Source organism: Choristoneura fumiferana, chromosome 5 (genome assembly GCF_025370935.1).
Source record: "Choristoneura fumiferana chromosome 5, NRCan_CFum_1, whole genome shotgun sequence".
NCBI lineage: Eukaryota > Metazoa > Arthropoda > Insecta > Lepidoptera > Tortricidae > Choristoneura > Choristoneura fumiferana.
Window position 1 is genome coordinate 5,217,844 of NC_133476.1, and position 6,151 is coordinate 5,223,994.

Here is a 6,151-nt window from a genome sequence, read left to right on the forward strand (position 1 = left end):
TATTTTTTAAAACGAAAGACAGGGACGGCACGATACGAACTTCGATTTTAGAATTTTGTAGTAGCCCCCCTTATTTCTATTTCGACGTTATTTGCGTAGGTGTAGGTCAAGAAATTTGCTTTTATTTAAAAAATACATGTTGTGCCAGTATCATTAATTAGCATCTACAAAATATTTATCGGCGCATAGCTCTAACGTACTTGGAATAGAGCGCCACCTAGCGGAAACATTACAATCAATTTTGCTGGTAGCGTTGCCATAACGACGATAGTTAGCATTCCGCGCTGAATTCGAATTTTAAGATGAAAGGAAAAATGCGAAAAATGGAAAAGTGAAGCAATCTATGTAAAGCAGTTAAAAATATTAGTAACAATGCTATTCTCAACTGAAAATTTCAATGAGGCGGCGTAGGATCTAAATAATATTGGGTGGGCAAGATATATTTTGCGAGTCCCTTGAAATTTGTAATTGAGGAAAAACCGAAAACTTTTGGAAGCGCGCGAGGCCCCTCAGACCGCGAGGCCGTGGGTGAGGGGATATTCGCACCCGCCTAGCTACAAAAAAGATTTCGCAGTAGGTAGTGTTATTATCTGATACTGAGCCGAATTAGTACCTAGTAATAAAATATTTTTAAGGGTTTTGTAGTCGGATCCATTTTTTATTTTTTAAATTTTAATAGAGTCGGTTTTACTTTTTTTTTTTGTTTGGTTGCTTTTAATCTTACATGTTAATTTTGAACCACTTCCAGTGGTCGGGTTGACTTAAAATCTCTTGAAATTGGCATACGTCATGTATGTACCTCACAAATAAAGGGTTGGAACTCAAGGGCAGATCCACCGTCGTGGGCACGATAGGCGGGCATGCCCACAGCCCTAATAGACTTGGTCTAACGGGCTATCGAGATGCTTGGATGGCTAATGTCTTGATGCGCGGAAAAAGTGAAATAATCAAATTCAAAAGTCGTTCATGCCCGAGTCATGATTGTTCATGGGCGAGTTCATGCTTCGACTCGCACTTAACCGATTTTCGGGTGGCTGTGACCTTAACCTTTTTTGAGGGCTGGATCCGCGCCTGTTGGAACTTGGATGACAATGCAAATATGGAGCGACGGATCGACGTGATTTCTGGCATAGAGATAGTTTATGGGCCAGAGAGTGACATAGTCTACTTTTTATCTCGGAAAAATGCACAGTTCTACCAAATACCACGCGGGCGAAGCCGCGGGCAACAGCTAGTTAAAAATAAAATCTTACTTGATTTTCTTTTAAAAAGAGCGTGTTTTGCAAGTTCAATTTTTGCCACGTTCATTAAAACCTTTGTCGTACGTAGGTATAGGCAGTGCACCAGAGTTGAGGTCACGCACACAAGAACATGTAATGACAGCGGGATTTTGACATTCACTCGTTCATTTCATTCGTTCTTCTTTTATGCAACCAGTTCTTCATGTACTATGGCCAGCAAAAGTCGATGGACAATTCCCAAACATAATCGTCTGACACGTGAAACGGCGCCATCTATGTGTTTGAAGTGTATTAGCGGTATTTACTTATTTACTAACTTAGTTAGTTTATTAAGATGCCACTAGATGGCGCTGGCGCTGACCTTAAAAAAATATTTTATATTCATGTTAGAAATTTGTTATTTCACTGCCGTAGTAACTAAATTATGTCCCTGCCTGCGAAGCGCGTAACGACATTTTCTGTCTCTTTCGTACTTGTCGTAAGAGAAGGAGAATATTATTATTCGCATTACTATCGTTTCTTGTCCTTCAAATATTCCAACGATAAATTCTTTGGTGTGTGTGAAGTTCCCAATCCGCACTGGGCCTGCGTGGGAACTACGGCCCAAGCCCTCTCATTCTGAGAGAAGGCCTGTGACCAGCAGTGGGACGTGTATCTATAGGCTGGGATGCTGATGATAGTTAAATTCTTTATTTACGAAGACTCATGTTGCGACTTAGTGTCAACTTTAGTAATCTCCAAATCTAGCAGTAAATTTACAAAAACACAAACTCAATATTATCGCCTGGTGGGATTTGAACTTGTGACATACGAACGAAGAACGAAGTTCACAACCACTTGACCATCGTACTGTTATCTTAAGCGATGAAAATCGGATCTATATCGGGTCGTCTTAAAATTAATCGGTAAGTCATGCGTGTTTAACGAAACTTAAAGAGGGTAGACTGAAGATCTTCAAACTACCAGTCTAAGTTTTTATTACAAAGATTTTGCTACTTGTTCAGCTGCTTGCAACATCGTTTGATCGTCTCTTTCAAGTTGAATCTGCTTATTATCGTAATTATTCTTTAAAATGAGTTCTCATCGCAATATTGAAATGGTTAAAACATGTGAAATTATTAATTTATATGAAGAAGGAAAAAATATGTCGGAAATTTCTAGAGAAATTGGAGTTAATAATGTGAGTTTTTTTTTGTTTACGTTCATCCTACCAACTTCTTCATTAAAATTATATCTACGTTATATTATTTTATGTTTATTTATATTGTTACAGATAAAAACAGTTATATTATGGGTACGACGATATCAAGACGAAGGATCTTTGCTGCATCGTCAAAGATCGGGTAGACTACGACTCATAGATGCCCCGCTATGATGTTGCCCACTGTTAGAATTGTCTATCCAGAAGAACAAGTGCCGTGCATAACGTTTGTGCAACATAACTGCCCAATACACGGGTCGCGTATTGTGCAAGACTGGTTTGATCAACACAAAAATAATATTAAAGTCGTTCCTTGGCCCGCCAGATCACCGGATTTAAATCCCATTGAAAATGTATGGGGTGTTATAACCATGTCCAACGTTGGGATAACCAAAATAAGCGAACTCTGTTACGTTAGAAGCCCACTGTGTAAAAATAAGGGACAGTTATTCGCGGCTCTAATATGTGTGAAAATCTAGTTGCATCGATGCGATTCTTTTTGCAAGCAGTTATCGACAATCACGGTGGTTACACCAGTTATTAAAATAAAATTGATAGTTACGTGTAGACCGGGTTATATACTGAAACAATTATGTTATAATAAAATATATAAGGTGCAGATATTTTCAGGGTATGTAATTAATAACCTAAGAATCATAATTGACGCATAAATTATTTAAGTATTGTGTGGTAATATTTTTTTGCTTCATACAAAAATACCATTCCGTCCAAAAATAATCATCCTCGCATTAACATGAACTGTATTTTTTTAATTTAATTTAAGTAATTGAAACCAATTAACGACGATGCAAATAATCGATCCTCAAAATATCCGCATCTGATTTTCTAGCACACTGTATTATATCAAAATATTTATCTTTATTTATGATCCTGTAGGTATCACTTTGTTATGAAAAGTAATTATTTTATTATTATAAACAAAACATTTAATTATACCTTGATAGTTTTGTTTACTTATTTATATGAGATAAGTGTGAAAGTTCAATATATGACTGTAAATACTGTAATCTTATTATAACTGTCAGTAACACATTACACACTACAGTACAGTGGATCTACTCCATCAACTATTCATAAGTAAATGTTTAAAACTGGAAAACTTCAATTATTATAATTTATAACGCTTTCGAGTCTTATGATAACCCGGTCTGAGATATAATACTTTCAAATACTATTTTTTTTATTGTGGTTCAGCTTCAATCCTCTTTCCAGAATCGGAAATGAATACTTAAGCTAATACCTCAATAAAATGTTAAAATACAACTTTTGGTCAGGTGCTAATTAAATAACTGAAAACCTCACACGACACCCAGTAAATATTTTTTCATTTTATTTTAAGTTAGTTGTTTGCGTTTATTTTCGAATACCTTCATTATTTCCTAAAATAATTGTATGTTTTACGTAATCAGTAAGTAAGTCTACTTCATTTCTAACTTTACAGTTGTAATTTTTAATGCCAGATTTAGAAGAAAGCCAAACTGACGCAAAACGGCCAGTAGGTAGGTATTAAATTATCTAAAGGGTATGAAACATCCCTTAAACATTTAATTGGTGTATGCATTCGTAATATTTAGACTGGGCCCAATAAAAAAAGGATTTAAAAACTCAAACACAACCTGATTTAAAACATAGTGTAATCGATTCTACTCTGGATTCTGAACAAACTACTTTCTGGTTTTCAGTTATTTAATTAATATATAGTATAACATTAATAACTGCGTCAATATTTAATGAATAGAAATATTGTTTTAGGAATAAAAATTTTATGTTTTAAACTTCAAAACGTGTATTATTTCTGTTACAACGTTATCCTTTTTTCAGAGTATTTTTTTTAATTTCCATATCAGTTATCTACAAAATTAAAATAGAAACTTATAAAATATAAAAATAAGAACAAAAAAAACAATTCTGATATGTAGGATACGAACTCATGATCATTAACGAGTTTATCTAAGCAGCCGATCAACTCAGCTATCAACACATTACTGTTACGGGATAAAATATCGATCATATCATAATAACTGTTTAACAGCGCCATCTAGTTCATTTCTTGTGAACACTTAACAAAATCGCCAACTCTCGTGTTCAAGCGATTATAGAACGTAAGGTGTCCATCCACTTATGCAGGCCATTGTACATAGGAGTAGCTGTGTGTGTAATCGTCAGCATAGCGGACCTACTCCAAAGATCGAAAATCGAAGTTCGTATCGTACCGTCCCTCTCCCTCTCGTATTAAATAGTAAGTGTTAGAGGGACCGAACGGCATGAGCTTCGATTTTCGAATTACGTAGCAGCCCTGCAGAATCGCGGCATAGCGCGGCCTGCACGCTGCGATGTCTTCGCAAATATTCGGCAATGTAGGTAGGTACGCCACGGTGCTCCATTTACTACCCGCATTTATACCTAGACGGGTCAATTTATTCATTTACTAGCGTTTACCCACGGCTTCCCACGCGTAAATCATTGGATATAGGTAGCAGTTGAGTTGAAATTTCGGAATTTTATTAAATTCTCGTGGGAATTCCCTAAAATTACATCGTGGTTTTCATTGACGTTATATTAAACAACCATGCCAAATTTCATGACTCTAAGCCCAGCGGTTATTAGTTCAAGATTTTAGCCCTATCCCGTGGGAATATCGGGATAAAAAGTATCGTATGTTTTATCCAGGTTATAAACTAACTATTTGCCAAATTTCATCCAAATCCGTCCAGCCAGCGTGAAGAAGTAACAAACGTACTCACTCACTCACAAACTTTTTCATTTTTTTTATTCGACTGGATGGCAAACGAGCAAGTGAGTCTCCTGATGATAAGAGATTACCACCGCCCATAGACACCTGCAACACCAGGGGTATTGCAGATGCGTTACCAACCTAGAGGCCTAAGATGGGATACCCCAAGTGCCAGTAATTTCACCGGCTGTCTTACCCTCCACGCCAAAACACATCAGTGCAAGCACTGCTATTTAACGTCAGGATTAGCGGGCAAGATGGTGGTAGCATTCCGGGCGGACCTTGCACAAGGTCCTACCATACATTTATAATATTAGTAGGATTTACATGACTATGCCTACAGTACGATTTCTTGGAGTTAACACGTGACAGCGGGCGTGCTTTCAGTCCATTTTCAACTTTGACGTCATACAAATAAAATAGTTTTTACATAATCTGTAAACATCAGGCAGAACCACACAGATGTATACACAATACATCTGTAAATCAGTTCAATGGTCTGTAACTACGAATAAATAAAAAGTATTATTTACCTAATACATAGTTACCTTTGCATAGTTGCCTAGGTGGCAAGTGTCCCATGATATTTATTTATTTTTATTTTATTAGTACTTATAATTTATTCGTAGGTGTGTAAGTATTAATCCGTACAGAGCCCGCGTGGGAACTACAGCTCAAGCCGTAACCACTACACCGTATCATACTATGCCCGTAATAAGAACGTGTCAGGAACGGAATGTATCAAGCGCATACATGACGATATCGACGAAACGTACTAAATCTCATACTTTTAGATACAAGAAAAAAAATTTTTTTTCGACACGTTGATAACGGTCATGTTACATGTATGATACGGTGAGAGACCTTTAGGATGGCGAAGTGTCGGTAGACCTCCCGACAGGTGGACTGCATAAGAAGCCATGAGCTTGTTACACCCAGGTCTGCTCAGTCTGT